This window comes from Colobus angolensis, unplaced genomic scaffold, assembly GCF_000951035.1.
Source record: "Colobus angolensis palliatus isolate OR3802 unplaced genomic scaffold, Cang.pa_1.0 Scaffold17, whole genome shotgun sequence".
Lineage (NCBI taxonomy): Eukaryota > Metazoa > Chordata > Mammalia > Primates > Cercopithecidae > Colobus > Colobus angolensis.
The window spans coordinates 11,507,514-11,516,165 of NW_012114821.1; the positions used below are offsets into that span (position 1 = coordinate 11,507,514).

At 37.8% G+C, this 8,652-nt stretch overlaps 1 long non-coding RNA gene across 1 annotated transcript; it reads left to right on the forward strand.

The window, feature by feature from the left end:
* The first annotated feature begins 6,593 nt into the window (after positions 1 to 6,593).
* On the forward strand, positions 6,594 to 8,390 carry LOC105509046. Its single transcript, XR_001001371.1, has 3 exons — positions 6,594 to 6,647; positions 6,831 to 6,976; positions 7,554 to 8,390. It is a non-coding gene; the product is annotated as an uncharacterized LOC105509046 (long non-coding RNA).
* Positions 8,391 to 8,652: the final 262 nt, after the last annotated feature.

The window sequence follows — 8,652 nt, forward strand, 5'->3', positions numbered from 1 at the left end:
GCTGGAGGTCAACCAACTCAAACCATTACAGCAACTCATAACAGAACAACCCTGCTCCAAAGAAGGAGAAAACAACAGCTAATTCCACCATCTACAATACCGTGGCTAATTAGAGGTCCTCAGTCTGCCCATGTAACAACTTCACTGCTAGCATAATCAGCATCTGAGAAAACCAATACACTAAACAAAATTACAGCCAAGGACTCCTACAGAGTCCACTTCATTCCGCTGCCACCTCTACTGGAACAGGTGCTATTATCCACGGCTGGGACACCTGAACACAAATCACATCACAGGACTCTTTGCAGACACTTCCCAGCACATTTTCCAGCCCAGCACCTGGTAGCCCTGCTGGGTGGCTAGATCCAGAAGAGCAATGACAATCAATGCAGTCTAGTTCTCAGGAAGCCCCATCACTAGAGGAAGCAGGAGAGCACTATATCCAGGGATCAACTCATGGGACTAAAAAATCTGAACAGCAGTGCTTGAGTTTCAGATCTTTCCACAGAAACAGTCCACCCAATTAAGAAGGAACCAGAAAAGTAATTCTGGTAATACGACAAAACATGGTTCTATAACACCGTCAAAAGATCACACTATCTTTCCAGCAATGGATCTAAACAAAGATAAAATCTCTGTATTGCCAGATAGAGAATTAAGAAGGTTGATAATTAAGCTGCTCTGAGTAGCTTAATACTCCTTCCCTTAAAAACAACTTAAAGAAATTTAAAAAACAATACAGGATATGAATGAAAAGGTCTCCAGAGAAACAGGTATCTTAAAGAAAAGACAATCAAAACTTCTGGAAATGAAAGACAGACTTAGAGAAATGCAAAACACACTGGAACATTTTGACAATAGAATTAAACAAATAGAAGAAAGAACTTCAGAGCTCAAAGACAAGGCTTTCGAACTAACCCAATTAAATAAAGACAAATAAAAATGAACACACCTGTAATCCCAGCACTTTGGGAGGCTGAGGCAGGAGGATCACTTGAGGTCAAGAGTTTTAGACCACACTGGCCAACATGATGAAACCTCGTCTCTACCAAAAAATACAAAAATTAGTCAGACAAGGTGGTGCGCACCTGTAGTCCCAGCTACTTGGGAGGGTAAAGTGGGAGAATCATTTGAACCTGGGAGGCAGAGGTTGTGCCACTGCACACCAACCTGGGTGACAGAGTAAAACCATGTCAAAAAAAAAAAAAAAGAAAAGAACAAAGCCTCCAAGAAACTTGGGATTATGTTAAATGACCAAACAAAAGAATAACTGATGTTCCTGAGGAGGCAGAAAAATATAAAAGTTTTAAAAACTTAGTTGAGAGGATAATCAAGAAAACTTCCCTGTTCTTGCTACATATCTAGACATTCAAATATAACAAACTCAAAGAATACCCTAGAAATTCACTGCAAAAAGATCGTCACCTAGGCACATAGTCATCAGGTTATCTAAAGTCAAGATAAAGGAAAGAATCTTAAGAGTTATAAGGCAAAAGCATCAGGTAATCTATAAGGGAAAACCTATCAAATTAACAGCTGATTTCTCAGCAGAAATTCTGCAAGCCAGAAGGGATTGGGGTCTTATCTTTAACCTCCTTAAACAAAATAATTATCAGCCAAGAATTTTGTATCCAGCAAAATTAAACTTCATAAATGAAGGAAATAACATCTTTTTCAGACAAATGCTGAGAGAATTTGTGACTACCAAACCAGCACTACAAGAAATGCTAAAAGGAATTCTAAATCTTGAAAAAAAAACTCAAAATACACCAAAATAGAATCTTCTTAAAGTATAAATCTTACAGGCGCTATAAAGCAATAGCACAATGAAAAAAAGGTATTCAGGTAACTAGCATGATGAATAAAACAGTACCTCACATCTCAATACTAACATTGAATGTAAATGGCCTAAATGTTCCACTTAAAATGTACAGAATGGCAGAATGGATAAAAATCCACTAACCAAGTATATACTGTCTTTAAGAGACTCACCTAACACATAAGAACTCACATAAACTTAAGGTAAAGGTGTGGAAAAAGATATTCCATGCAAATGGAAAAGTGAGCAGGAGTAGCTATTCTTAGACAAAATGGATTTTTTTTTTCACTGTATGAAGGTATCATATTTTGTCTATCCATTATCCAGTAGAAGGACATTTGGACAGTTTGGAATTTTTGGTGATTATGAATAAAACCACTGTGAATATTCACATATAGGTGTTTGTATGAACATAGATTGTTATTTCTCCTGAATGAACTGGGAGTAGGGCTGCTGGATTGTATGGGAAATATGTATTTAATTGTAAAACAGATTTAAAACAACAACAGTTTAAAAAGAAACAGTGGACTTAAAGTATATTCCACAAAAAAAAAAAAGAACTTAACAGCTATGTACAGAACATTCTACCCAACAACTGCAGAATACACATTCTTTCCATCAGCAAATGGAACATTCTCCAAGATAGACCATATGACAGGCCACAAAACAAGGCTCAATAAACTTAAGAAAATTGAAATTATATCAAGTACTCTCTCAGACTACAATGGAATAAAACTTGAAATTAAATCCAAAGGGAATCCTCAAAACCACACAAATACATGGAAATTAAATAGTCTGCTCCTGAAAGATCTCTGGGTCAACAATGTAATGAAGATGGAAATTTGAAAATTCTTTGAGCTGAACAACAATAGTGACACAACCTATCAAAACCTCTGGGAAACAGCAAAAGCAGTACTAAGAGGAAAGTTTATAGCATTAAATTCCTACATTAAAAAGTCTGAAACAGCACAAATAGACTCTAAGCTTCTATCTCAAGGAACTAGAAAAACAAGAAAAAACAAATCATTTCTTTTGTTCAACCAAACAACCCAAACCCAGCAGAAGAAAAGAAATAACAAAGATCAGAGCAGAACCAAATTAAACTGAAACAAACAAACAAACAAACAAAAAAGAGAGAAATAAAACAAGAAGCTGGTTCTTTTAAAAAATTCACAAAATTGATACACCATTAGCAAGATTAACCAAGAAAATAAGAGAGAAGATCCAAATAAGCTCAACTGGTAGTGAAATGGGAGATATTACAACCAATACCACAGAAATACAAAAGATCATTCACAACTACTATGAACATTTTTATGCACACAAACTAGGAAACCTAGAAGCAACAGATAAATTCCTGGAAATATACAACCTTCCTAGATTTAAACTAAGAAGAAATAGAAACTCTGAACAGACCAATAAAGACAGCAAGATTGAAACACTAATTTTAAAAATTGCCAATAAAAACAGTCCAGGATCAGATGAATTCACAGCTGCATTATATCAGACATTCAAAGAATTGGTATCAATTCTACTGAAATTATTTCAAAAGATAGAGAAAGAAGGAATCCTTCCTAAACTATTCTATGAAGCCATTCTCACCCTAATACCAAAACCAGGAAAGTACATAACAAAAAGAGAAAATTACAGACCAACATCCCTAATGAACACAGATGCAAAAATCCTCAGCAAAATACTAGCTAACTGAATTGAACAGCATATCAAAAAGATAATCCACCATAATCCAGTAGAATTCATACCAGGGATGCAGAGTTGGTGTACACAAGTCAATAAATGCAATTCATCACACAAACAGAATTAAAAACAAAAATCATATGATTGTCTCAATGGATGCACAAAAAGCATTTGACAAAATCCAGTATCACTTTATGATTAAAACTCTCAGCAAAATCAGCATAAAAGGGACATACTTTAAGGTAATAAATGACATCTATGACAAATCCACAACCAACATTACACTGAATGGGGAAAAGTTGAAAGGATTCCTCCTGAGAACTGGAACAAGACAAGGATGCCCACTTTCACCAGTTCTGTTCAAAATAATACTGGAAGTCCTAGTAAGAACAAACAGACAAGAGAAAGAAAGAAATAGCATCTAAATTGGTAAACACGAAATAAAACCGTCACTTTTGGCCAATGATATGATTGTATACCTCAAAAACCCTAAAAACTCATCTGAAAAGCTCCTAGATCTGATAAATGAATTCAGTAAAGTTTCAGGATACAAAATCAATGTACACAAACCAGTAGCACTGCTATACACCAACAGCAACTAAGCTGAGAATCAAATAAAGTACTTAACTCCTTTTACAACAGCTGCAATAAAATAAAATAAAATACTTAGGAATATACCTAACCAAACAGGTGAGAGATCTCTACAAGGAAAACTACAAAACACTGCTAAAAGAAGTCATACATGACCCAAAACATCCCATGCTCATGGATGGGTAAAATCAATGTTGTGAAAATGACCATATTGCCAAAAGCAATCTATAAATTCAATGCAATTCCTATCAAAATACCATCATCATTATTCACAGAACTAGAAAAAAACAATCCTGAAATTCATGTGGAACCAAAAAAGAGCCTGCACAGCTAAAGAAAGACTAAGCACAAAGACAAATCTGGAGGCATCACATTACCCAACCTCAAACTTTACCACAAGACTTTTGTTACCAGAACAGCATGGTACTGGTATAAAAACAGGCATGTAGACCAATGGAACAGAATAGAGAACCTAGAAATCAAGTCAAATAGTTACAGCCAACTGGTATTTGACAAAGCAAACAAAAACATAAAGTGGGGAAAGGACACCCTATTCAACAAATGGTGCTTGGATAATTGGCAAGCCACAGGTAGAAGAATGAAGTTGGATCTTCATCTCTCACCTTACACAAAAATCAACTCAAGATAGATGAAAGACATAAATCTAAGACCTGAAACCATAAAAATTCTAGAAGATAACATTAGAAAAACTCTCGTAGACATTGGCTTAAGCAAAGAGTTCATGACAAAGAACGGAAAAGCAAAGGCAACAAAAACAAAGATAAATAGATGGAACCTAATTAAGCTAAAAAGCTTCTGCATAGCAAAAGAAATAATCAGCAAACAGACAACCCATAGAGTGGTAGAAAATCTTTGCAAACTATGCATATGACAAAGAGATAATATCCAGAATCTATAAGGAACTCAAACAAATCAGCAAGAAAAAAAAAAATAATTTCATCAAAAACTGGGTAACGACGTGAATAGAAAATTCTCAAAAGAATATATGCAAATGGCCAATAAACATATGAAAAAAATGCTCAACATCAGTAATTATCAGGGAAATGCAAACCAAAACCCCAATGTGATACCATCTTACTCCTGCAAGAATGGCTATATTAAAAAATAATAGATGTTGGCGTGGGTATGGTGAAAAGGAAACACACTACTGGTGGGACTGTAAACTAGTACAACCACTATGGACAATAGTGGGTAGAGATTCCTTAAATAACTAAAAGTAGGTTCACCATTTGATCCAGGAATCCCACTACTGGCTATCTACCCAGAGGAAAAGAATTCACTACATGAAAAAGACTCTTGCACATGCATGTTTATAGCAATACAATTCGCAATTGCAAAAATATGGAACCAGCCCAAATGCCCATCAATCAACATGTGGATAAAGAAAATGTGCGGCATATACATACCGCGGAATACTACTCAGTCATTAAAAGGAACAAAATAACGGTACTTGCAGCAACCTGGAGGGAGTTGGAGGCCATTATTTTAAGTGAAGTAACTCAGGAATGGCAAACCAAACATCATATTTTCTCACTTACAAGTAGGATCTAAGCCATGAGGATGCAAATTATAAGAATCATATAATGAACTCTGAAACTTCAGGGGGAAGATTGGGATGGGGGTGAGGAGTGAGAGACTACACAGTGGGTACAATGTATACTGCTCGGGTAACAGATGCACCAGTATCTCAGAAATTGCCACTAAAGAATTTATCTGTGTAACCAAACACCCCCCGTTCTCCAAAAATTATTGAAATAATAATAATGACAAATAAATGTAATGTATGTTCTCGAATAAGCAGTAAATGTACATTCAAAAGATAGCAAAGGTTATATAAGGAGGGAAAAAAAGCAAACATTTTTTTCCTTCTCCTTTCTCCAGCCATCGCAATTGTCCCTGGAGGTAAATTTTGTCCCCACTTTCTCACACAGTCTTTCTTCCTGTGGTCTATGTGATTAATAACATACATGTATTCTTTTGTTTGATTTTTCCCATAATTAAATGGCAGCACACTCAATATGCTGTTCTATAAGATGCTTTTTTCAGTTGACAAAACATCTTAGATGTCTTGTTGTATTTCTATCCATCTATCTATTTATAAATTGCCTTACTCTTTTTAATAGTTCCAGTGGACTCTATTGTAGGGATACACTGTGTTCTCTATTGATGGACATTTACATTAGCTCCCCCGCTCCCTTTTTTTTTTTGCTAGTTCAATGATGCAGTAAATATCCTTGTACACGTATCAGTTGCTTTGCCTATGTGCTAACATGTTTGTAGGATAAATTACCTAGGACCCAAACTGTCACATCAAAGTCGATGCACATTTTAAATGTTGTTAGCTATTGCCCAATTGCTCTTTACAGAGGCTGTCCCCATTCACACTTCCACCAGCCTCACCTTATTTAAATCCTCTGCAGAGCAATTACCACTTTCCAATATTGTCTGTTCATTGCTTTTCTCCCCCAGGGTGGAAACCATTTCATTGCTGCTGGGCTCCTGGGGCCTAGATCATTGTCTGGTAAGCGCTCAATAAATAGGCTTGGAATAAATGAACAGACAATTGAAAATGGACACAGTAAAAAGAACAAGAAGCTTGGCATACAAATGACATCAGGTTTAAATCCTGGGTCTGTCATAACTGTGTGGTCTTGGGGCAAATTACTTAACTATTCTGAGCCCCATTTCCTCACCTGGTAAACAGAGATACTAATAACTGCTACTCAGAAGACTTACTCTCAGGACCAAATAGGATCATAGCTGTGACAAGTGTTTTGTGACCATAGACAGTTTCAGCTCTGTACAGTTACTAGGATCCCGGGCTGATGAGAAACCAGCTCCAGCTAAGAGGTAAATCCTAAATCAATGCGCCATTTAAACTTAGTGACAACGCATGTTGAACCCCATAAACTTCCAATGAAAGCTGTAGAAAGCGCAAGGATAATTTGGCAGGGCTTCTATTGGCTACTCCTTATTGAATAGAAGGTCGATTTGCCAGCAAATACTCCCTACAGAGAAGCAGATGTCTGGAGCCCTAGGCTTAAGGTCTATCAAAGAAATCAGGGCACACTAATTTTTCTAGAAGATTAAAAATAATGTCCATTTAAAGATACTGCTGATGGCTAGGGTGAGGTGGGACAGGAGTGAAAGAATGTGATCCAGTAAGGGTCAGGGGAGACACCTTTTCTCAGGGATGTAAGGGCAGTTCCCAAAGGTGGAGGACTTCCCCTGAGAGTGAGCAAATAAAAGATTTAACAGCTCCTGCAGGAACTAGCCAGAACCAATTACAATTAGGACTAGCTTGGCTTAGCATGAAAAGTCTGGTAGAAAACTGCATGCTGAGAAATTGAGTGTCTTATTGGGGAGAAGGGCTGGCTGGTTTCCAGAAATCTCCGGGCATAAGGCCACCCTAATGTCTCTGTTTTAGATTGTGATTGACCACTGAGTAGCTGCCCAAATTGAGACGCTCTGCTCAGTCCCCAGCCTGACAGAACAATTGGCCCACACTGCCCTGGAGGCTGCTGGGCAGGAGCTGGTAATTGACAGGGAACTCATTATGGAAGGACAGAGCCTCTGAGCAAGCTGGGAATCTGAACTGACAGAGCCCAAGGGCCTGGGAATCAGATCACTGGGAAGAGGCAGCCCAAGTGTTGTGTGTCCTGGACATACAGAGGAAAATAAAGTTTCAGAAATTGCTCGGCACTACAAGAGAGCTCTGGTATTGAAAGTCAGCTCTGATCCACTCTCCTTGTGGCTTTGGACATGCAATTGACCTCTGTGAGCCTCAGTGTTATCACCTCCAAAATAGAGAAGAGAATAAATCTTTTTCTTGGAGTAAGAAATAAGGATGTTGTAACTATGACATTGATGATCATTATTATAACAACTAGCAGCTGTTTCACATCCTCCAGCAGTCAGAGACCATTTGAAGAGTGTTAAAAATGGGCCAGGCACAGTGGCTTATACCTGTGAACCCAGTGTTTTGGGAGGCCCAGGCAGGAGGGTCGCTTGAGTCCAGGAGTTTGGCAACAGCCTGGGCAACATAGTGATAACCCTCCATCACTACAAAAAATCAGAAGGGTGTGGTGGTGCACATCTGTAGTCCCAGCTACAAGGGAGGCTGAAGTGGGAAGATCGCTTGAGTCCAGGAATTCAAGGTTGCATGGAGGAGTTCAAGGTTGCCATGATCACACCACTGCACTCCAGCCTGGGCAACAGAACAAGATCCTGTCTCAAATAAAATAAAATAAAAAGAATATTAAAAATGCATTAACTATGTGATCCTCACAACAAAGCCTGTGCTGTTATTCTCATTTTATAGATGAGGAAAGTAAAGAATAGAGATAAGATGTTGCCCTAGGTTAGATAGCTAGAAGCTGGCAACACTTAAATGTGAAGCTGAACATTCTGGCTCTGGAACTCATTCTGGTAAACATGTGCTCGCCAACCTGGATAAGAAGCACAAAAAGGAGAAGGGCTTCTGCAGCACCTGACAGAAAGGAATGTTCAATAACAATACGTTCTCC